Source organism: Hyperolius riggenbachi, chromosome 5, assembly GCF_040937935.1.
Source record: "Hyperolius riggenbachi isolate aHypRig1 chromosome 5, aHypRig1.pri, whole genome shotgun sequence".
Classification (NCBI taxonomy): Eukaryota; Metazoa; Chordata; class Amphibia; order Anura; family Hyperoliidae; genus Hyperolius; species Hyperolius riggenbachi.
This window is the reverse complement of record NC_090650.1, coordinates 202,108,145-202,133,898: the sequence shown is the minus strand read 5'-3', so window position 1 is coordinate 202,133,898 and position 25,754 is coordinate 202,108,145. Positions and strand designations below refer to the sequence as shown.

Genomic DNA, 25,754 nt, shown 5'->3' with positions numbered 1-25,754 from the left:
CTGGGAACTAAAGTATTGATATGTATGTATGAATCAGCTAGTTATGTAAAAGGTTTACAATCCATCAGAACATCACCGAAAATCACTGTTACCGCTCCAGTCAAAAAAGTGACCTGCATTCATGTCTAAAAAGTTTCAGAAGTTTATGATAAATAGTTTATTGTACATATTTTACATGAATACAGCTTTAATTGCATTAACACATAGCTAAGTGTCTGGAGGTCAATGGTGATTTATGATGATGAAAAAATAACAGCAAGTCAATATGCAGGAGCAGAAAATGCATGTGTTTATAGTAAGTTTTGCTTTTATATTGAAACTTTTCATGTACTTCACATTGGCTGTCATGTGTTCTGATTGAAATGATAGCATGCATATGTAGATAGATGGAAAGGTACAATGATGGCTAGAGAGATGAAATCTAACGGAGTTGGGTTTGCTGTGAGATGAAGTTGGATTGGAGGCAGAGCGCTTCCACCTGCCTTGCAGCCATAGAGCTTTTCACATCTGATTAATTAGGGTGTTGGCATCCACTAGCAAATCTCTCCTTAATTTGCCAGCTTGTTCTGATTTCTGAGGGCTCATTATGCTCTTACAGAGGTGGCACCCTGACTGTTCCGAGACACAGCTGCCTACTGCTCTCTTTACTGTACAAATGCTTTACAGAAAATACATGATTTTATCCAGTGATCGTTGTGAAATAAATCATTTACTCACTTGCCTGTAACATTATAGCAGCAGGAGAAGTGGAAGTTAATGTATGTGCACAAATGCTATGTGGCCATTACTCCAGGAATACTTCGTAAATGGATTATTACATTCATGCATATTTTAATGTTCAAAGCAATCTTACTTTAGTTAGATCTAGCTCTTTTCAGAGTATAGCAGCGCTCTTTCATGCTTTCAGTTAATGAGGTTTCGCGCTCTGCTTACAGCATCTTTTGCAGTTATAGAAAGGGATCTTTGTGTAATGTTCATTTTTGTTAAGATGATGTAGCATTAAATGTGTGTTCTATACTTCTGTAAGGGTTCCACCAAAGCTCAACAGGTGCCTTGAGAGTAAAGGTGCCCACAGACATGACATGTCAATCACCTAATCATGTGACATCTCATCTCTGCGGGTTTACTGAGAGAGTGAACTCTGGAGAAGCAATCAGACAGCGCGCATATGCAGCCACTCTTGTGTGTCTTTGGCAGCCTTAACATACATCTGTCAACATAGAGCTATAAAAGCTGCCATCCAATAGAGCACTATAAAGGCTGCCATCCAATAGAGCACTATAAAGGCTGCCATCCAATAGAGCACTATAAAGGCTGCTAACCAATAGAGCACTATAAAGGCTCCTAACCAATAGAGCACTATCAAGGCTGCCATCCAATAGAGCGCTTACAGGCTGCCATCCAAGAGAATGCTATAAAGACTGCCATCCAATAGAGTGCTGTAAAGTCTGACATCCAATAGAGTGCTATTAAGGATTCCATCCAATAGAGCGCTATAAAGGCTGCCATCCAATAGAGCGCTATTAAGGCTTCCATCCAAGAGAATGCTATAAAGACTGCCATCCAATAGAGTGCTGTAAAGTCTGACATCCAATAGAGTGCTATTAAGGATTCCATCCAATAGAGCGCTATAAAGGCTGCCATCCAATAGAGCGCTATTAAGGCTTCCATCCAAGAGAATGCTATAAAGACTGCCATCCAATAGAGTGCTGTAAAGTCTGACATCCAATAGAGTGCTATTAAGGATTCCATCCAATAGAGCGCTATAAAGGCTGCCATCCAATAGAGCGCTATTAAGGCTTCCATCCAACAGAATGCTATAAAGGCTGCCATCCAATAGAGAGCTATTTAGTCTTCCATCCAATAGAATGCTATAAAGGATGCCATTCAATAGAGTTCTATTAAGGCTGCCATCCAATAGAGTGCTATTAAGGCTACCATCCAATAGAGTTCTATTAAGGCTGCTTTCCAATAGCATGCTATAAAGGCTGCCATCCAATAGAGCGCTATAAAGGATGCCATCCAATAGCATACTATAAAGGCTGCCATCCAATACTACACAATATAAGCTATTTTAGAAAGAGACTTTAGACTCCAGATGGCAGCCCCCAAAGCTCTCTAGTAATAGTTGCACTTTTCTGAGCTCTAGCTGAACAAACACATATAGCTCTCTCTCTCTCTTCAAATCAGCTGGACTACCTAAAAGCTGAATAGACTGATAAAAGTATAATTACACAATGACTACCATACTTGATGTGTGTGTTTCCAGCATGAAGAATCCATGGCCACCTTTTGTAACTGCTGTTTTTATATGACAGAAGAAAGTTAATGTAGATGTATACATTATGATACTGAAACAGTATCAGGGTGTATATGATATTATGGTAAGCATATTGCTCATGATACTCATATGTATAAGATGATCTTTGATCATCACCTCACAGTGCAACACAGAGAGATCTGGATAGGATTATATATCTGTAGACACTTTCCAAATATACCACATGCAAAATTATCTTTGTGCAAAAACTGGTAGGTTTGTTTACATTTGCCTGACCTATTGCAATGTCCCTACGGAATTGTTTGTGTTAGGGATTAGTGTTGCTGTTTGGTTTTGAGTCATAGTTATTCTCTAGACATTTTGTTCTGGTAATGTCAGAAACAACATCAGTGATGTTTGTGGGTAAATTTAACATGCTACTGTAACAAACAGTGGGGCAGCTGCGGCGAACAGCACCGTCACCGCAGCTGCCTGCGTCTCCCTGCCTGTCCGGTCACCCATGCCTCGGGCGTCTAGCACGCCGAGGACGGGTTTGTCTGCTGCTCATAGGGTCGCATTGACGCGTGTGCGACCTTTATGCGTCAAAGAGACGTCTCAGCTGACCTGCGGATCGGCTGACGTCACATCATGCGCCCGCCGCCGATGATTGGCCGGGCGCAGGGGGGGGGGGGGGCGTGCCTCAGGGTCTTCTCAGGGCTCTTAAGCCCAGAGGATTCAGTCAGACGTTGTCTGCTGTTGCGATCACTTAGTGTTAGCGCTCAGACCCTAGTTAGATCCGGTGTGCTTTGATCCGGGAGGAAACCGGGGATTTCACACAGTGATAGGATTGTTCTTTATACTGTTTATTATCTGTGTATGACTCTGGCTAGTCTGACTATTCTTACTCTCACTGATTCTGTACCTTTGCCCATCTGATCTTGCTGCCGACCTCTCTACTCTCACCAGGGAGCCCTGGTCTCTGGTGAGGGTCTCCGTACTGTTAGTACCCACCAGCTCCTCTGGTGAGGTATTGCTAAACCTATCAGTACTTACTGTTTGCACCAATCACTACACTCAGTGCAATAAAGTGTGACCAAGGTCACGTTAAATCCTTAGTGTTGCTATATTTGGGTTATTGGTGATTCTGCAGATCTGCATTGTTTGGTGATACTGCAGATCACCAAATAATCAGAACTCTGTATTTGCTGACACCTATTGTTACAGAACAGCAGACCAAAAATTGTCTATGGAGGCACTGTGCAGTCAGGTTGAACTTTTGACCACGGCCGTTAACGGCCTAACCAACACGGTTAACGCTCAACAGACACAGATCAACCAGTTGTCTGAGGTGGTGCACACCCTTCAAGCAACTAATTCACCAGTGCCATCCCCTGTTGTTATTGAGCCCAGGATACCTCTCCCTGAAAAGTTTTCAGGGCACAGGTATGATTTTCAGAATTTCAGAAATCGCTGCCTTTCGTATTTTGAGTTACGACCTACGTCATCAGGGTCTGAGAGTCAGAGAGTGACTTTTATTAAAACTTTATTATCCGGGGATTCGCAGACATGGGCTTACAGTCTCCCTAGTGGTCATGAGGCGTTAGCATCTGTTCAGGAATTTTTTAAAACCATGGCGATTATATATGACGATCCCGATTTAGCAGTTACGGCTGACAGGAAACTCAAAACCCTCAGGCAGGGGCATAACACCGTTGAGACGTACGCTGCAGAATTTAGAAGATGGGCTGTGTCAGCTAGGTGGGGACAGTTTGCCCTATTGGATTGTTTTTTAACGGGATTATCTGATGCGGTTTCTGATCTTATGTTGAGTCATCCAGAACCTAAGATTATTGAGGATGTGATCTCATTAGCCGTTAAAATAGATCGCCGGTTTCGTTATCAGTAGAGTTGAGCCGAAATTTTCGTAATTTCGCATTACTATAATTACGCATGCGAAATTTGCGATTACGATGCGAAATTAGCGTAGCGAAATTGCCATTAAAATCGTAATTGAAAATACCGTAAGCGTAATTTTCAACGCGAAATTTCGCGTTTCGTTCATGCCGTAATTTCGCATTAAACGCTACCGTAATTTCGCATTAAACCGTAACGCTCCGTATAATATAAAAAAGCCGCCGACTTTAAGGGTTAATAGCAAAGCCCCCTTAAATGAGTGACGTCGGGTGCGGCGTAGTTACAATGTAACAAAGTTGTTACATTGTAATAACTTTGTTACATTGTAACTGATAGAACATTTCCGAGGACATTGCGTGGGATCATTTATTTAAAGGGACAGGTAAGTATTAATGGTTAATTAAGAATATTAAAGGACTTTTTTCGTGGTTATGTTTTTTGTTCAATTAAAATACTTTTTCTATGTGTTTGTGTGTTTATTTACTTTTAACTCTTAAAGGAAATGGGTAAGGGGTACACGTACCTCTATACTCATTTCTCCTAGGAGGGGGGTGGGCATCTGGGGGACCCCTTTTTAAAGGGGACTCCCAGATTCCACCATGAACCCCCCACTCAGGAAATCGCGGCCTCCACCTCCACCGCCCATCGGAGGTGGAGAAGAGCCCCTTGTCCTTGGATTGGACAAGGGCTCGGAGGGGGAGGGGAAAGCTTGGCTGCCCCTCCCCTTCCGAGACCCCCAATCCATGGACCATGCGGGCTGGTATAGTCAGGGTGCGGAGCCCCACGCGGCCGGTGCTCCGCATTCTGGCTATTCCAGCCTGCATGGGGGACAAGGGGTTAAAGAGGTCTGGGAGGGGGGACCCCACGTCGTTTTGTTTTTATATTTCCCACACTCAGAACGAAGTAAGTAAAACTCTTCCCACTTGGGGGAATCTATGAAAATAATACACTATTGTTACCTGTGCAAAAAAAACTGACATTTTCCGCATTTAAAAGACATTTTTGCCCTTGAAACTTAAAAATCGATTTTCTCAAAAACTATACGGTCTTTTTGAAAAAAAAATTTTCCTCTTATTCCCACTGATCCCCTTAATATACCCTAGGAATTTGGTGTTCCTAAACTTTAAGCAGGCTTTGCTATTAACCATTAAAGTCGGCGGGTTTTTAAATGTATACATTTTTACTTTGAAACTTTAACATCGATTTTCTCAAAAACTATAAGGTCTTTTTGAAAAAAAAATTTTTCCTCTTATTCCTCCTGATCTCCTTAATATATTCTCCAAATTTGAGGCTCTTAGCATTTAAGGGGGCTTTGCTATTAACCCTTAAAGTCGGCGGCTTTTTTATATTATACGGAGCGTTACGGTTTAATGCGAAATTACGGTAGCGTTTAATGCGAAATTACGGCATGAACAAATACCCATTGTAATGCGAAAATTACGCGAAAATTACGCTTACGCGAAATTTCGCGAAATCCTTCTTCATTACGATTATGTACTTACGGCCATAATCGTAATTACACTAATTACGCGAAATTTCGCGAAATCGTAATTAGGTCGTTACGCTCATCTCTAGTTATCAGAGACAAACTCGAGGTAGATTCTCGGGGAGATCTGTCTCTGTCACCTCTCCTTCTCCATCTCCTTCTCTCCCTCGGGATGAGCCGATGCAGATCGGACATTCCAAATTGTCTGAGGCAGAGAAAAATCGTAGACGAACAGAGAGGCTCTGCTTATACTGTGCGGAGAAGGGCCATGTGGTACAGAATTGCCCCAAGAAGGCGGAAAACTATGCCGCCTAGGTGAAGCTAGAGGTACTACCCTAGGCGAGCCAGTGTTACCTCTAAATGAGAATCGTTTACTTCTCCCGTGTTCTATTACCTGGGAAGATCGAGTTTTGTCTACCCAGGCATTCATAGACTCGGGCTCAGCAGCCAATTTTATAGATTATGATTTCGCTATGAGTTTGGGAATTCCCATTCTTTCTTTGAACAGACAGATTTTTGTTACTGCAGTGGATGACTCTCCACTTCAGGGGAAACAACCTCTGTCCCAGACTCCTGTATTGTTATGTCAAGTGGGGGTACTTCATAAAGAGCAAGTACAATTTTTTGTGCTCAAGATGGCCACTTCCACAGTGATCCTGGGTATGCCATGGTTGCAAAAGCATTCCCCTCAGATTGACTGGAGTTCTGGGCAGCTATTAAGCTGGTCCTCCTTCTGTCATCATCATTGCTTGGAGAAAGTTGCTCTTTGCATTACCAAGGTTCAAATGGAAGGATTGCCCGCACCATATACTGAATTCACTGATGTCTTTTGCCCCAAAGCGGCAGACAAATTTCCTCCGCATAGAAGTTTTGACTGTCCCATTGAGTTAAGACCAGGTTGTATGCCCCCTAGAGGCCATTTATATAACCTTTCTGGTCCTGAAAAACTTGCTATGCAAGATTACATTAAAGAAAACTTGGCAAAGGGCTTCATCCGTCCTTCAAAATCTCTGGCCGGAGCAGGATTCTTTTTTTGTACAAAAGAAGGACGGTGGGCTCCGGCCATGTATTGATTACAGAGGGTTAAACAAGATTACTCTAAGAAATTGTTACCCACTCCCTTTAATCGATGACTTGTTTTCCCAGGTTACAGATGCATGTATCTTCTCTAAACTCGACCTAAGAGGAGCATACAACCTGGTACGCATAAGGGAGGGTGACGAATGGAAGACGGCGTTCAACACACCGGACTGGCACTACGAGTATCTAGTCATGCCCTTCGGGTTGTGTAACACTCCCGCCATCTTCCAGGAGTTTATCAAAGAGGTCTTCAGAGAAGTCCTAGGGCGGTTCGTCCTTGTTTACCTGGATGACATACTTATATTCTCACCCAATTTGGCTGAACACAGGGAGCATGTAAAGTTTGTTTTAAGGTAACTGAAGCAGAATTCTCTATATGCAAAACTAGAGAAATGCCACTTTGAAGTAACTGAGGTTCCGTTTTTGGGATATATATGATTTCTACCGCCGGACTCTCCATGGACCCTAAAAAAGTATCTGCTGTGCTGGAGTGGCCACAGCCTTTAGGGCTGAAGGCACTCCAGAGGTTCCTTGGCTTTGCCAATTATAGAAAATTCATCAAGGGATTTTCTTCTGTAGTGTCTCCTCTCACGGAACTTACCAAGAAGGGGCAGACACTTATAATTGGTCAGCTGAAGCGCATTCAGCCTTTTCATCATTGAAAAGGTTGTTTTGTTCCGCCCCCATTTTACGGCATGTCGATGTCACTTTTCCCTTTATTGTGGAAGTAAATGCATCAGAGGTTGGGGTTGGGGCTGTACTGCCTCAACACTCTGGTCTTCAGAGCAGATTGCATCCATGTGCATTTTTCTCTCTGAAGTTTTCTCCCGCCGAGAGAAATGATGATATTGGTAACCAAGAGTTGTTGGCCATCAAACTCGCGTTTGAGGAATGGCGCCATTGGCTCGAAGGGGCAGAACATACGTTTACGGTCTATACGGACCACAAGAATTTTGAATATATTGAGGGGGCCGAGAGACTTAGCCCCCGACAAGCTCGCTGGTCTTTATTTTTCTCGAGATTCAGGTTCATCATTACCTATAAGCCAGGGAGTAAAAACATCAAGGCAGATGCCCTGTCTAGATGTTTTGAGCCTGAGACAGTACAGCCACTAACCTCTGAGAACATCCTGCCCGAGAAAGTGGTCATAGCAGCCACTGACACATGGGAGGATTGGTTGTCTACATTGGGTCCCTATCAACAGGACATTCCCGAGGGGAAACCAGATGGGGTTCTGTTTGTGCCACTGCATTATCGCTTGCAACTATTACAACTGTTTCATGCACATAAGAATGCAGGGCATCCTGGGATGGCTAGAACGCAGGATTTGCTTGCTAGATGCGTCTGGTGGCCATCCCTGGTCACAGACTGTAAGGACTTCGTCAGAGATTGTTCAATCTGTGCCAGAAATAAACCTTCCAGACAGGCTCCGGCGGGGACACGCTCCAGTCATTGCCGGTGTCTAAACAACCATGGACCCATCTGTCCATGGACTTTGTAGGCGAACTTCCTAGATCTGAGGGTAAAACAGTCATCTGGGTGGTAGTCGACAGGTTCAGCAAAATGGCTCATTTTATTCCACTGGACGGACTCCCCTCAGCTCAGGAACTGGCAGATCTCTTCATCCAACACGTTTTCGGTTGCGTGGGATACCAGAAAATGTAGTGTCAGATAGGGGAGTCCAATTCGTGTCCAGGTTCTGAAGAGCGTTTTGTCATCATCTGGGAATGAACCTGTCATTTTCGTCCGGCTATCACCCACAGACCAATAGGCGAACCGAAAGGGTCAACCAGTCACTTGAACAGTTTCTTAGGTGCTATGTGGCCGATGCTCAGTTGGAATGGGCAAAATTCCTGCCGTATGCGGAATTTGCACATAACAATCTAAAAAGTACATCTTCAGGATTCTCTCCTTTCCAGGTGGTCTCGGGGAGATCTCCTAAATTTTCCCTGTTACCAGTAGTGTCCTCTTCTCTTCCTGCGATGGAAGATTGGCAGAGATCTTTTAGGGAGATCTGGACTATGGTTAAAAGAAATCTGGAAAAGGCCTTTTTAACCCAGAAAAGACAAGCTGATAGGAAGCGATCTGTAGAATGGGAGTTTGTTCCTGGGGACATGGTGTAGGTTTCAACCCGGCATCTGGCGTTGAAACAACCCTCGGCCAAATTGGGCCCCAGATTTATAGGCCCATACCCCGTGTCCAAAAAAATTAATCATGTCACGTATCTCATTTCGCTGCCATCTTGTATGAAAGGTGTACAGTCCTTTCACGTGTCTCTATTGAAGTCAGCTGTGAATGCGGATTCCTTCCCCCCGTGGTGATCGATGGTGAACCTGAATACAAGATTGAGCGAATTTTAGGTTCTCGCTGGGTGCGCAATTCGCTTCAGCATTTGGTTCATTGGAAGGGTATGGTCCTGAAGAGAGGTCTTGGGTGCCGGGTCATCGTATGCATGCTGAGGACTTGAGACGAGAGTTCCATAGGTTGCATCCTGAAAGGCCATGTAGGATGTGTCCGGAGTCCACACCTCAAGGGGGGGGGGTACTGTAACAAACAGTGGGGAAGCTGCGGTGAACAGCACCGTCACCGCAGCTGCCTCCGTCTCCCTGCCTGTCCGGTCACCCGTGCCTCGGGCGTCTAGCACGCCGAGGACGGGTTTGTCTGCCGCTCATAGGGTCGCATTGACACGTGTGCGTGCGCGCACCGTCACGACCTTTATGCGGCGAAGAGACTTCTCAGCTGACCTGCGGGTCGGCTGACGTCACGTCATGCAGCCGCCGCCGCTGATTGGCCGGGCGCAGGGGGGGGGGGGCGTGCCTCAGGGTCTCCTCGGGCTCTTAAGCCCAGAGGATTCAGTCAGACGTTGTCTGCTATTGCGATCACTTAGTGTTAGCGCTCAGACCCTAGTTAGATCCGGTGTGCTTTGATCCGGGAGGAAACCGGGGATTGTTCTTTATACTGTTTATTATACTGTTTATTATCTGTGTATGACTCTGGCTAGTCTGACTATTCTTACTCTCACTGATTCTGTACCTATGCCCATCTGATCTTGTTGCCGACTCTGTCTGAATATCGTTCTGCTTCCACCCAGATATAAAGGAGATATGTTATTTCTTATGTCCCTCTTACAAGATAATGTTACTGCTGCAACAAATCAATAAATAAATAATCCACTTAATATGCATCCATGCACAACCCATGAACAACATACTTTTTTTCAGAGAGACCAAAAGGAAGGGTCTGCGTTGGTAAGCATAAATATGGTGGAGAGAGTAGACAGGACCAGCTAGAGGGAGAGAACCAAGACATACTTTTCTCTGACACCCAAACCTAACTTTCCTCTGAGGAGCAGGACAAACCAGGGGAGAAAGATCAGGGTGGTTCATTGTCGATGGTCTGTGTTTATGGGCCATGTCTGAAAATGTTTTTTTTCTATACTAACTCAAGTTCTAACTAAATCATAGTCATCTGCAACATGTGTCAATATAGCATCTTACATTAGGCAGGTATATTAACAACCTAGGGACCATGTTGCTGAGTAACCATATAAAGATCTACTATACAGCTCAGTGGAAGGCCCCCTGGCCCAAGTGCAAGAGTAGATGTTTTACCATGCTCCTTATCCCACCACTGTAGCTGGATATTGTTAGGCATATTGGCAGGAATGCTTGGCAACATAAGTGTTCAGTTAGACATAGGTGAAACAGTTGTAGAATTAGTGTTAGTAGTTAGGCATATCAGTTAGTGTAATGGTGCCCATACACAGTACAATAGCAAAAACAGAAAAGGAACAACCAAATTATGGAGTCACGCAAGTGGTATGGGGGCACAAACAAAACAAAAAGCCAGATACACGCTATAGTGCCTCAAACAAATGTTCACAATTGAAAAAATATATGTGTTAAACTGTCACTAGAGCCAGGTCCCACCTTGCATTTAGTTCCATTGGGGCTCTGGTTCCAAGGCGGAAGATCCATAGGGCCTCTCTTTTTCGAATTAAAGACAGTAGATCCCCTCCTCTCTTGGGTAGAAAGACCCTCTCTATGCCCTGGAATATAAAGTAGCGAAACATTTCCGGGAGGTACATGGGGGTAACATGTCTGGCTTTATATTCCATAGCGTGTATCTGGCTTTTTGTTTTGTTTGTGCCCCTATACCACTTGCGTGACTCCATAATTTTGTTGTTCCTTTTCTATTTGTGCTTAATTTTTGTTTTTATGCTTTATTTGTATGGCTTTTAGAGTATTAAACATATGTCTATATATGGTGTGACCTCCATATGTGTGGAGCATGACATTTGCCTTTGACCCCTCCCTCTGAGGAGTGGTCTGTGCTCCGCCCTGGTCTGTCACTACCTATTAAAGCAAAGGAGATCAGCTGTGTCTTTTAGCTATGATTAAGGGCATGTTTGGCCCGAAACATGTCAGCTGTGCTTTTTTACTGTCATGAGGAAATGTCCTGAATAAAGATTGAGCATTGGAAAGAGACATTGTTGCGGACCTTCCTTACTACTTTGCACTTTGACTGGATTAAGCAGCTAAGGGTCCAGCACTGTCTCTGGCAGCTCACAGTGCAGCGGTGAACTTTCCCTTATCACAATCTCTAGAAATGTCGTACTGGTAGATCAGTGCAAAACCAGGGCTAATCTGTCATAGAAATAAGAAATGGTTGTTACCCCTTCTAAATCTCATGCAAAGGTGACACATTGAGGTACTAAACTGCCAGTTTGTCTTTATGGAATGTTTTATTCCTTACATAACTGAATAAAGGGTTCTTTTTTTGCTGAAAGCAACAAAGCAACTAAGATTTTTTTTTATTAAAGGACCACTATCGTGAAAAAATGTAAAATTAAAAATAAATGTAAACATGCAAATAACATGTATGCTACTTCCAGAGTAAAATGACCCATAAATTACTTTTCTCCTGTGTTGCTGTCACTTCCAGTAGGTAGTAGAATTCTGACAGGTACCTGTATATGACTGGTAAAAAATGTACTTCTTATTTGTATATGTTTATATGTACTTAAAATGTTATGATTTCCGCGACAGTGGTCCTTTAAAGAGAAACTCCGACCAAGAATTTAACTTTATCCCAATCAGTAGCTGATACCCCCTTTTACATGACAATTCTATTGCATTTCACAAACAGACCATCAGGGGGCGCTGTATGACTGATTTTGTGCTGAAACCCCTCCCAAAAGAGGCTTTGGTACCGCGGTACTCTGGGCAAACTGCCACAATGTAACAATGTTCACAGACAGGAAATGGCTGTTTACAGCTGTCTGTTAAAGCCAGAACAGCTAGAAACAGCTACATAACCTGCCCACAGTAAAAATGTCACCATGTAATACATGTCAGAATGTGAATCTGGGAGAGGAAAGATTTTACAATGAGCAAACACTGACTTAATCATGTATACATAATTATTGTAAAAATGAAGCACTTTTTCCATTACATTATTTTCACTGGAGTTCCTCTTTAAGTAGGATTCTCAGAATTGGTGCAGTCTGTGATGGAATTCTCTGAATGAGGTAAGATGTGCTGTAGCAGCTTTAACAGGAAAAGGAGACTCACAATAGTATTTTTAAAGGAAAAACAGCAGCAGTCAGAGCACTTCTTAGGGAAGGATGGACTTAATAGTGATGTCAATCAAACCAGAAACTCCTGCTTTACCCCTCTTGTTTTTAAACAGTTTTCGTCTCAGACACTATTGATAAATTTGGCCTACTAACTTTCATCTCCCTTTTTGTGTTGTAATAGTGTACAAGGGGGGAAAGACTTGAGAGTAATGGTAATGTCACCTCCCTTAGTACATTGCCACACTGTGTGTTTGAAGTAGCAGCCACAACACATCCACAGTTTTTAGCATGAAGCAGTGGGAAGTAGGTGCACAGTTCCCTCAGGTAGAAACCATCATTTACTTTACAGCTGCGAAGGACAGAAGAATTGAGAAAGCGACCATCTTAGAAGTTCACTTACTCTTTAGTCTTTATATAAGAATGACAACTGTCAACTCTATATGTACTAAATCATCATTATCTAAAATATTGCAGTCATAATTATCCTTCATTGCCTTTAATCACAGTGCTATCACTGTGATTACAGTGTACTTTTTGTAGCAGCATTTTATCATAAATGTGCATGTTAAAAAACTGAGGTTGTTTTGTTTGAAACTGAAACTTCAGAAGTGGATAGTCATTTGGATAGTGATTTGTTTCCAGTTATTGTCTGGATTCCCCTGATAGCTTATGGAGAGGGAATGTTTGTTTTTCTGCTGGCAATATGACTGCTTGAAGAATTAAAAATGATAATGCTGTTGTTACTGTGCACAGGAAACAAATAATCCTGTACACATGGAAATCCCTTCCACACTTTCTGCACTTGTGTTGCTCTGGTTTTAAAGGGACCAGGTAATAAAAACAATAGCCTCAATTCACCAGAGGTTACCAACCTATTTATCTCATGGGAGGTAATTTACTTCCTGTGATATCTCCAAATAGCAATTCTCCAGAAGTATAGGATGAAATATCAACAGAGAGAAATCCATGCAATAAATGTGCGATAAATAGGCGATAGTTAGTCGTTATTTTTTCTCAAAATCACAATTCACCAGGAAAAAAGGGGGTGTGGCCATTCGTTATTTTTTCATCTATTTATCCCCTGAATGTACCTGGAGATATCTGTTTTTTTCTCACAGCTGCTGCAGCTCACTCTGCAGCTAGTTTACTAGCAGAACACAGTAACAGCCTATACTGTACATATTTCAGGCATCAGAGAGCACCCCATTTACAATATTAAGCATACTAAGCAATATTAAGCATTTACAATATAAAGTGGATGGGTGAAGCGAAGGAGGAATCTGGATACATTTTTCATCGGGAGTGAGTGTGAAAATGTATCCAAATACCTCCTCCGTTTCACCCATCCACTTAATATTGTAAATGCTTAATATTGCTTAGTATGCTTAATATGCAGAAAGGAGGGAGGGATTTGTAATGGGAAGGAGAGGGTAAAAAAACAGGGAGGGAAACCCTCTGCGGTCACGTGCTGGTAATAACCTCCTCCTCCTACCCACAATCCTTTACTTCCGGCATCCAAAGAGGCAAAGTATTGCATGCAAATCACTAACACCACATAACTATCGACCGTTTATCACTCGGTTTTCGCATGCATATCACTCCATTATTGCACCATTATCGCCTGCTGCCGAACATTCCTCTCTCTATACTCTCACAGTGGTGAATTGCAAACAGGGCCGGATTTAGGGGCAGGCACCCAAGGCCCAGGACTGGGGCGATGAAATTTGCTACCTTCCATGGGGCGGCTGCGGGTGACAGGTTAGCTGCACCTGTCATTGCTGTCAGCTCAGCCGCCCGGCACCCGCAACTGTCTGCAGCCACTCGCCCCGCTTGCCGCTCTGCTCGACTGCGATGTGTGAGCAGAGCAGGTCAGGTGGAGGCGGCTGCGGTTGCCTGGATACAAGGAGGCGGGAGCCCGGAGGACTGAGGAGGAGATCGGAGGCATGCGAGTAGAGAAGCTGCTGCCCTGGACTCCAGCGAGCCTGCCTGCACATGGCATCCAGCTTGTACTAGATAGACTCTGTCCCAGGCAGTTGTAGCAGGAGCCACGAGCCAGCCAGCAGCTGTGTGTTTCCTGTCTGCAGGCAGCTCAGCTCACAGTCTCCCGACCTGCTCCACCCGCCTCCTCTACTTCCAGGCTGCCGGGAGATATAAGGGCTATTGCTGCTACTGTCTGGGGAGTCCGTGCCAGGGACGGAACACTTTGCTGTTAAGTGACAAGTAAGCAAATGATGATGACTGCAGACAGATATCTGCAATTTAGATAAGGTGACATGCCCCCTGGTCTGGAATGATCTGTGTAGCATACCTGCCTCTATTATGCCAAATCTCAGTTACTCCACTCGCAAGTGAAAGCTGCTTTTTTTCACTTCTCCGTCACACTTTCTCTTTTCCTCTCCTCTCTATCCCACCATGTGTTTTATTTCCCTCTTTTTTCCTGTCAACCTTTTTCTCAATCTTGTTTTCTCTTCCCATCTCTTTTTATGTCCCCCATTCCATTCTGTGCTCTTTGTCTCTTCCCTTCCCATCCTGTGCTCCCTGTCTTTTCCTCCCCCATCCTGTGCTCCCTGTCTTTTATTCTCCCTCCCCTCTCCACTCCTGTCTCTTCCTCTCCCCTTCTCTCCCATCCTGTGCTCCCTGTCTTTTCCTCCCCATCCTGTGTTCCCTGTCTTTTCCTCTCCCTCCCCTCTCCAATCCTGTCTTGTCCTCCCCCATTCTCTCCCATCCTGTGTTACCTGTCTTTTCCTCTCCCTCCCCTCTCCAATCCTGTCTTTTCCTCCCCCATTCTCTCCCATCCTGTGCTCCCTGTCTTTTCCTCTCCCACCCCTCTCCAATCCTGTCTCTTCCTCTCCCCTTCTCTCCCATCCTTTGCTCCCTGTCTTTTCCTCCCCCATCCTGTGCTCCCTGTCTTTTCCTCTCCCTCCCCTCTCCAATCCTGTCTCTTCCTCCCCCATTCTCTCCCATCCTGTGTTCCCTGTCTTTTCCTCTCCCTCCCCTCTCCAATCCTGTCTCTTCCTCCCCCATTCTCTCCCATCCTGTGCTCCCTGTCTTTTCCTCTCCCATCCTGTGCTCCGTCTTGTCCTCTCCTCTCCTTCCCCTCTCCAATCCTGTCTCTTCCTCTACCCTTCTCTCCCATCCTGTGCTCCTGGTCTCTTCCTCTCCCCCATCCTGTGCTCCGTCTTGTCCTCTCCTCTCCTTCCCCTCTCCAATCCTGTCTCTTCCTCTACCCTTCTCTCCCATCCTGTGCTCCCTGTCTTTTCCTCTCCAATCCTGTGCTCCTGGTCTCTTCCTCTCCCCCATCCTGTGCTCCCTGTCTTTTCCTCCCATCCTGTTCTCCCTGTTTTTTTTCTACTCCCCTCTATCCCGTCTTGTGCTCTTTCTTTTCCACTACACTGTCATGGTAGTTTAGTAGTTGTGGGGGTGGGGGGGAGGCGGTTATTGACAATTGGCCTAGGGTGGTAAAAAGTTGAAATATGGCCCTGATTGCAAACACAGTGTTAAAATACCGCATGAGATACTCTCTTACTAACGCTCCTCTGGTGAATTGAGGCCTATATGTTCGCTATCATATATTTATCCTTGTAAAAATGCCAATGTCATGGCTGCTCAGCTGATCCTCTGCTTCCAGTCCTTCAAGGTACTGGCACCAGAACAAGCATAGAGATCTAAAGTCTGATCACACTAGCTCAATACTTAGGCATGTCATTCAAAAACTACTGAAGGCAGAAGGTTCATCTGGACAGCCAGGCAGCTGGCATTGTTTAAAGGAAAATAAATAGGATTTTAACCTTCTTAGCGCTAATCCCGAGTCAGACTCGGGCCGAAAATCAGCAGCTCAGAGTGGTAACTCCAAGCTGGATCCATGGGAAGTGTGTAATGTGCAGGGTTGCTGCAGATCTGTGTAGTGGTATGATGTTTAAGGTATAAAAGCAATTGCACCGCTTTCAGAAACCTAAAATCTGGAAATAATCATAATGCTAGGGAGGTTAATAAACTTCAATATCTCAGGTAACTTTAAAGTTTACCTGAACTGACATGTGACATGATCAGATAAATGTGTATGTACTATTCGAAGTTTAGTCCCAAGTGTGTTCTTTTTTTCTTTATCCTCACTGTAGGTTACAGGGAACCTGAGGTGGCAGAAAAACTTAGATGCTTACCTACTTGACCCCATTGTTGCCACACATGGACCATCTAAACATATCTGGCAACAGCTTGTCAAACATGTACCAGTGACCATGATTCTTGTCGTGTACTAGGGTCAGCTGACTTATGCTTGGTACACACCATGCAATTTTCTCATTAGATGGATAATTTCCAACATGCCCAACTGCTTCTGATTGAGAAACAGATCGATTTTGAGATCAGTACTGTACAAAATCATTCCCTTTCTTGATCGGAAGCAGATTGGACATGTAAATTATCGACCGATGGGAAATCTCCAGACACTCTGATGGTAAAATGTCATTGTGTGTACTAGGCATTAGTTCCTGGAGCTATTTACCTCCAAAGGTACACTTATACTTTGAAAAACACCTCACTGTAGCTGTTGATCCATACAAGGTGGGAACTAGTCCTTGTGAAGTTAAGTGATTATCCTGATTTTCGTGGCAGGTCCTAATACACTTCTATCCTGGACTGTTCACATACGATGATACAACAGACAGAGACAAATATTAGAGTGAAGCCATTGCCACAACTTCAAAGGACACCTGAAGTGGGAGGTATACAGAGGCTGCCATATTTATTTCCTTTTAACCACTTTACCCCCAGCGGTACGAATTTCTCCGCCCCTTTTTTCCCCCCTAAAAAACCAGGGACGGAGAAATCCGTACCTTCCGCGCTACCGCCGCTGTCCGCGCTCCCGCCGCTCGTGCGCGCGCACCCGCCGCTCGTGCACGCCGCCGCCCGCTCGCCCGGAGATCAATGAACGGGAAAATCCATTCCCGTTCGTTGATCTAGCCCCCGCAATGATCTGCTGCTTCTTTCAGAAACAGTGAGATCATTGTGAGTCTCCCAGCCTCCTACTGCTTCCTGTAAGCGTCCTTCCGGACGCTTACAGGTCGCATGTAAACAAACACTTTGTGGCCATCTTGTGGCCAAATAGTAAACTACACCCTAAAAGCATTTTACATATTCAAACATTACATTTACACAATAAATTAACTCATTACCTCCCACACTCCCCAATTTTTTATTTTTTTTTTTGTAATTAAAAAAAAAAAACATACAATAAAAAAAAAACATAAATAGTTAGCTTAGGGACTGAACTTTTTAAATATTTATGTCAAGAGGGTATAACACTGTTACTTTATAAACTGCGGGCTTGTAATTAGGGATGGATGCAAAACTGAAAAAAATGCACCTTTATTTCCAAATAAAATATTGTCGCCAAACATTGTGATAGGGACATAATTTAAATGGTTTTATAACCGGGACAAATGGGTTAATACATTTCATGGGTTTTAATTACAGTAGCATGCTTTATTTAAAAACTATAATGGCCAAAACCTGAAAAATAATAATTTTTTCCCACATTTTTTCCTATTTCCCCATTAAAACACATTTAGAATAAAATAATTCTTGGCATAATGTCCTACCTAAAGAAAGCCTAATTGGTGGCGAAAAAACAAGATATAGTTCATTTCATTGGGATAAGTAATAATAAAGTTATAGACGAATGAATGGAAGGAGCGCTGAAAGGTGAAAATTGCTCTGGTGGTCAGGGGGTAAAACCCCTCAGTGGTGAAGTGGTTAAACAATATCAGTTTCCTGGCATGCTGCTTATCTTTCATGCATCAGTTATGTCTGCATCACACACCTGAAACAAAAATGCTGCTAATCCAATCAAACGTCAGCCAAACATCTCACTACATCTGAGTAATATCTGTGTCAGCAATTACTGCAGCCAATGAGATCAGCAGAACTGCCAGGCAACTTGCGTTGGATAAAAGGAAATAAATATGACAACCACAATATGGCAGCCACCAAATGCTTCTCACTTCAGTTGTATTTAAAAGGCTCATTTCCACAGGTGTATTCCCGATGTCTGTTAAATACTTCGCTTTTAAAAGGCCAGCATAAAAATGAGAACATGTTTGTGACATTTTGTGGCGGTTTTTAAAAGTTGCATGAAATTGTTCTCTAGAGTTGCACTGACCAATACAAACATATTCAAACATTACCAAAGAATTCTACAAGTAACATTTTTACCAGTCAAAAGTTACCTGTTTTAATTTTCCTGACTGTGAAAAGCCGTTTTCCTGCATACACAGCTAGAAAAGTACTCACGTGAGGTAACCCTTAGGTGAGTAGATACACATAGAGTTTTATTAGCTTATTTGTTTGACAATGATTACAGAGCTGCGAGTCAGAGCTGAAAACACCTTTATAATCTGACAGCTGCTGCCTTGTTCACTTCTTCATTTCATGCTGATAGCACATGCTGTGCCTCAGTTCTTGATGGTGCATAAGAGGATCAAATGGCGGAGCCACTTGGTTGTTTATATTTCTCTCAGCTATGGAAATGTGTTATATGATATTGTTCTATGGACTCAAGTGCTGTGAGACAGCAGGTGTTGGCACCACGAGGTGACTCTGTTTCAAAGCCAGGAACTGTCACACCTTCATGAACCCCTCAGATGTAGCACTTAGTGGCTGTTTCTATGATAAAATGTCTCTTTACAGCTCACACCCCTCCTTACCCATTTGCTGCACTCTGCAGTGCATTTATAAAAGAAATTCCTTGCTATCTAGAAAATTGCAGTATTCTTTGTTACATACACATTGCTGTAATGTGAAGAGATATGCTTTCCCAATCAGTTGGGTCCTGTTTTAACAGGATAGAGTAGTGTCTTGTATAGGCTAGTTATGATATTGGCTTGTTTTGGTACTAGCTAGTTCTGGTTCTGGCTAGCTCTGGTATTAGCTAGTTTTGGTTTTTGCTAATGTGGTGTTTGTCATGGCAGAACTGAGAATATTGAGCAATCAAGGTTGTATATTTCTTATTTGTCTTTTTTTAAAGAGAGGATTTACTTTCGACCGCTACGGACAATATATCATTCAACTCTAACATCCTGACTAACATTAGCAAGTACCCCGTTATTAACCACTTTTTCCAACGCTACAGTATATGTACGTCCTCTGTGACTTCATCTAAGCCACAAGTACATAGATATAAGTCGTGTAGCTGAAGCACAGCTGTGCACGATTGGGCTTGCTCCTGTGCAAAGCCTCAGACACTATCTGCTGCAGCACTAATTGGTGAAAGGGAATATATGTTTCCTGGGCCAATAAAATTGATTTTTAGATTTTAGTACATAAGCGATCTACAGTCTTATCACATTAAATGCATATAATTACTCAGTCCCAATCACAGGTTAAACAAAGTCCTCCACTCCAAACGATGTAACCATCGCTGATTCTCGCAGGGAAAGGAAATAAAGACAGAAACAAAACGGAAATATAGTAAAGTCCTGCTTAATACTTTTCCATTCATATATCATAAGTTCTGCAAACTATACACTATATATTGTTTGTATTTATCCCTCCATATACAGTGATGTGAAAAACTATTTGCCCCCTTCCTGATTTCTTATTCTTTTGCATGTTTGTCACACTTAAATGTTTCTGCTCATCAAAAACCGTTAACTATTAGTAAAAGATAACATAATTGAACACAAAATGCAGTTTTAAATGATGGTTTTTATTATTTAGTGAGAGAAAAAAACTCAAAACCTACATGGCCCTGTGTGAAAAAGAAATTGCCCCTGAACCTAATAACTGGTTGGGCCACCCTTAGCAGCAATAACTGCAATCAAGCGTTTGCGATAACTTGCAATGAGTCTTTTACAGCGCTCTGGAGGAATTTTGGCCCACTCATTGTAACGATCGCTGTCAGCACGCAGAGAGAATCTGATTATTGGTGATCTGCAGTATCACCAAGAATGCAGATATATACCTGATTATTGATGATCTGCAGAATCACTGATAATACAGATATATTGCTAACCTCTGGACACCTATATAGTGTGAGTGTTTGGTGCAACAGTAATAACTTTGTGTGGACCACCCGAGGGGCAGGTGGTCCTTGGCAGTATGAGAAATACCTCCCTTTGGAAGTGCAGAGATCTTGCAGCAGCCTGAGATATCCAAGGGGGGCGGAGTCCCAGGCTGAGTAGCAAGAAGACCCGGTGGCTAGTGACCCCTGGAAGATGGGCGTCACAAGCAGGTCTGGAGATGAACACAAATGATAATACAATTCCCTAGTCTTGGGTGCGAGGTCCGTGGTCTCAGCACCCTGGAACTAGTCTGGAGAATAACACAAATGATAATACAGTTCCCTAGTCTTGGATGCGAGGTCCGTGGTCTCAGCACCCTGGAACTAGTCTGGAGTATAACACAAATGATAATACAGTTCCCTAGTCTTGGATGCGAGGTCCGTGGTCTCAGCACCCTGGAACTAGTCTGGAGTATAACACAAATGATGATACAGTTCCCTAGTCTGGGTGTGAGGTCCTTGGTCTCTACACCCTGGAACTAGTCTGAATAACAATACAATTAGAGTTGGGCCGAACCTCCGATTTTCGGTTCGCGAACCGGGTTCGCGAACTTTCGCGAAAGGTTCGGTTCGCGTTAAAGTTCGCGAACCGCAATAGACTTCAATGGGGATGCGAACTTTGAAAAAAAAAATTAATTATGCTGGCCACAAAAGTGATGGAAAAGATGTTTCAAGGGGTCTAACACCTGGAGGGGGGGATGGCGGAGTGGGATACATGCCAAAAGTCCCCGGGAAAAATCTGGATTTGACGCAAAGCAGCGTTTTAAGGGCAGAAATCACATTGAATGTTAAATGACAGGCCTAAAGTGCTTTCAAACATCTTGCATGTGTATACATCAATCAGGTAGTGTAATTAAGGTACTGCTTCACACTGACGCACCAAACTCATCGTGTAACGCACCGCAAACAGCTGTTTGTGTAGTGACGGCCGTGCTGGACTGGTGCGCACCATGGCGAGAGTGCAGGTTTTGGTGGCTTTACAGCCCATATGGTCAGTCACCTGGCTGATGTAGCTGAATGACAGAACAGTGACTGTCCAGCTGATCAAATTTGGTCTGACCACAATGAGGCAACGACCTTATTATCGTGGGTGTGCCCCCCGAGACACTCATCTAGGCGCCGGTCATTGCTCCATTGTGATACGCAAGCCCCTTCACCACGGCAAGGTAATGATCACGAACGGGAATGGGCGCATGTTCATGCCTTTTTTTTTGTTGTTGCAGCTGCCCGCAGTGCAGCCAGAAAAATTAGGCAGTCATGTACACGCACCCGAAAAATTATTACAGCGGCCGCTGCTAGCAGCGGCCTAAAAAATTCAGCAATCCGCCTGGAGTCCCGGACCCTGTTGGTGGTGGCGGAGAAGGTAGTGAAGCGGCCTGCAGGCAGACATGCTGTGTGGAGGGACTGGGAGCGACTTAGTCTTCTTGGGGCAGGCCAGGCAGCCAGTCACACGGCGTGCAGGCAGAGATGCTGTATGTGCGGGGACTGACTTAGTCTTGGGGCGGGCAGCAGCCCTCCGGGATCCATGCCTCATTCATTTTTATAAAGGTGAGGTACTTAACACTTTTGTGACTTAGGCGACTTCTCTTCTCTGTGACAATGCCTCCAGCTGCGCTGAAGGTCCTTTCTGAGAGGACGCTTGCGGCAGGGCAGGAGAGAAGTTGGATGGCAAATTGGGACAGCTCTGGCCACAGGTCAAGCCTGCGCACCCAGTAGTTCAAGGGTTCCTCATCGCTGTTCACAGCAGTGTCTACATCCACACTTAAGGCCAGGTAGTCGGCTACCTGCCGTTCCAGGCGTTGGTGGAGGGTGGATCCGGAAGGGCTACGGCGAGGCGTTGGACTAAAGAACGTCCGCATGTCCGACATCACCATGAGATCGCTGGAGCGTCCTGTCTTTGACTGCGTGGACACGGGAGGAGGATTAGTGGCAGTGGTACCTTGCTGGCGTTGTGCCGTCACATCACCCTTAAAGGCATTGTAAAGCATAGTTGACAGCTGGTTCTGCATGTGCTGCATCCTTTCCACCTTCCGGTGAGTTGGTAACAGGTCCGCCACTTTGTGCCTGTACCGAGGGTCTAGTAGTGTGGCCACCCAGTACAGCTCATTCCCCTTGAGGTTTTTTATACGGGGGTCCCTCAACAGGCAGGACAGCATAAAAGACGACATCTGCACAAAGTCGGATCCAGTACCCTCCATCTCCTCTTGCTCTTCCTCAGTGACGTCAGGTAAGTCAACCTCCTCCCCCCAGCCGCGAACAATACCACGGGAAGGTTGCGCAGCACAAGCCCCCTGCGACGCCTGCTGCGGTTGTTCTCCTGCCGCTGTCCCCTCCTCCTCCTCCTCCTCCCCCAAAGAAACACCTTGCTCATCATCCTCTGAGTCTGACTCATCTTCTGCACATGACCTCTCTTCTTCCTCCTCCTCCCCCCTCTGTGCTGCCGCAGGTGTTGAGGAAACAGCTGGGTCTGATGAAAATTGGTCCCATGCCTGTTCCTGCCGTAACGGTTCCTGGTCACGCTCATTCGCAGCTTCATCCGCCACTCTACGCACAGCACGCTCCAAGAAGTACGCGTAGGGAATTAAGTCGCTGATGGTGCCCTCACTGCGGCTCACCAGGTTGGTCACCTCCTCAAACGGCCGCATGAGCCTGCATGCATTTTTCATCATTGTCCAGTTGTCGGGCCAGAACATCCCCATCTTCCCAGACTGTTTCGTTCTACTCCAGTTGTAGAGGTACTGGGTGACGGCTTTCTTCTGTTCTAGCAGGCGGGAGAACATGAGGAGGGTCGAGTTCCAGCGAGTGGGGCTATCGCAAATGAGGCGTCTCACCGGCATGTTGTTTTTACGCTGAATTTCTGCAAATCGTGCCATGGCTGTGTAAGAGCGCCTCAAATGCCCACAGAACTTCCTGGCCTGCTTCAGGACATCCGCTAAGCCAGGGTACTTTGCCACAAATCTTTGAACCACCAGATTCATGACATGTGCCATGCAGGGTATGTGTGTCAGCTTCCCCATATGCAAAGCGGCAAGCAGATTGCTGCCGTTGTCGCACACCACGTTGCCTATCTCCAGGTGGTGCGGGGTCAGCCACTCATCCACCTGTTTCTTAAGAGCAGCCAGGAGAGCTGCTCCAGTGTGACTCTCCGCTTTGAGACAAGCCATGTCTAAGATGGCGTGACACCGTCGTACCTGGCATGCAGCATAGGCCCTGCGGAGCTGGGGCTGTGTAGCTGGAGAGGAGAACTGCCACTCAGCCAAGGAGGAGGAGGAGGACAGCGAAGAGCATGTAGCAGGAGGAGAGGAGGTGGCAGGAGGCCTGCCTGCAAGCCGTGGAGGTGTCACAATTTGGTCCGCCGCTTTCTGCTTGCCATCGTTCACCACCAGGTTCACCCAATGGGCTGTGTAGGTAATGTAGCGGCCCTGCCCGTGCTTGGCAGACCAGGCATCCGTGGTCAGGTGTACCCTTGACCCAACGCTCTTCGCAAGAGATGACACCACTTGCCTCTCAACTTCACGGTGCAGTTGGGGTATGGCCTTTCTGGAAAAATAAGTGCGGCCTGGCATCTTCCACTGCGGTGTTCCGATGGCCACAAATTTACGGAAGGCCTCAGAGTCCACCAGCCGGTATGGTAACAGCTGGCGAGCTAACAGTTCCGCCACGCCAGCTGTCAGACGCCGGGCAAGGGGGTGACTGGCCAAAAGTGGCTTCTTCCGCTCAAACATTTCCTTCACGGACACCTGACTGCTGCTGTGGGCAGAGGAGCAGGAACCGCTCAAGGGCAGAGGCGGAGTGGAGGAGGGTGCCTGTGAAGGTGCAAGGGAGAGAGCGGCATAAGCAGATGATGCACCTGAAGGAGGAAGAGGAGAAGGAGGGTGACTTTGCTTTTGTGTGCTGCTGCTGCTTTTGCTCAGGTGGCCATCCCATTGCTGTTTGTGCCTTTTCTGCAGGTGCCTTCGTAAGGCACTTGTCCCTACGTGAGTGTTGGCCTTTCCACGGCTCAATTTTTGTTGGCAGAGCGAACAGATGGCTTTGGTCCGATCTGAGGCACACACATTAAAAAATTTCCACACCGCTGAGCCACCCTGGGATGTGGGCACCTCAGCAGCTGATGCTGAAGGGCAAGTTGGCTGGCTGTACATAGGTGGCGAATCTGGCGATACATGGTGCCGGACTCTGCCACCAGCTGTTTCTGACGAAGAGCTGCCCCAGCTTCTTTCAGCAACTTCTATCCTCCTACTACTCTCTGACTCCCCCTCTGAACTGTCCCCCTCTTCATCTCCTCTATTGGGAACATACAGAGGATCCCTATCATCGTCATCATCGTAATCATCCTGCCCAGCTTCGCTTGCCTCAGAAAAATCCAAATGTGTAGGTCCTTCATCCTCCTTACACGTTACATCCATAGTGTTGTCGCGTAACGCAGACATATGAGCTGGTGAAAATTCATCTGGCTGTAACAATGGCTGTGCATCAGTGATTTCACCACCACTAAATAATTCTTGCGAAGTGTCAAATGCAGCGGAAGTGGTGCTAGTAGTAGCGCTGGTGGCTGAGCAAGATGAGGTGTTCTGTGTCGCTAAATACTCAACCACGTCCTGACAATCTTGGGAGGTGATGGGACGTGCCTTCTTCCGAGCACTGTACTGTGGGCCAGGTCCACACGAAATTACATTTACACGACCTCGCGCAGACCTGCCGGGTGGCCTTCCTCTGCCTCTGCCACTACCTCTTCCTCTTCCTCTACCTGTTTTGTCCATATCGGGTATGCACGGAGTGGTATATCACACTGCGTGCACTCACGTAGGTAGGTGGGTTCACTTAACTGCACAGGTATGCGCACTGATGCGGTGGGTTCACTGAACAGTACAGGTATACAGTGGCGGGTTCACTGAACACAACAGGTATGCAGTGGCGTGTTCACTAAACAGGTATACAGTGGCAGGTCCACTGAACAGAACAGGTATACAGTGGCAGGTCCACTGAACAGAACAGGTATACAGTGGCGGGTCCACTGAACAGAACAGGTATACAGTGGCGGGTTCACAGAACAGGTATGCAGTGGCAGGTTCACTGAACACAACAGGTATGCAGTGGCGTGTTCACTAAACAGGTATACAGTGGCAGGTCCACTGAACAGAACAGGTATACAGTGGCGGGTTCACAGAACAGGTATACAGTGGCGGGTCCACTGAACAGAACAGGTATACAGTGGCGGGTTCACAGAACAGGTATACAGTGGCGGGTCCACTGAACAGAACAGGTATACAGTGGCGGGTTCACAGAACAGGTATACAGTGGCGGGTCCACTGAACAGAACAGGTATACAGTGGCGGGTTCACAGAACAGGTATACAGTGGCAGGATCACTGAACAGG

At 45.4% G+C, this 25,754-nt stretch overlaps 1 protein-coding gene across 3 annotated transcripts in view; it reads left to right on the top strand.

Moving 5' to 3' along the window:
• The window catches only part of PDE1C (phosphodiesterase 1C), a 1,357,122-nt gene that overhangs the window by 225,381 nt on the left and 1,105,987 nt on the right, over nucleotides 1-25,754 (top strand). The gene's annotated exons all lie outside the window — the stretch shown is intronic.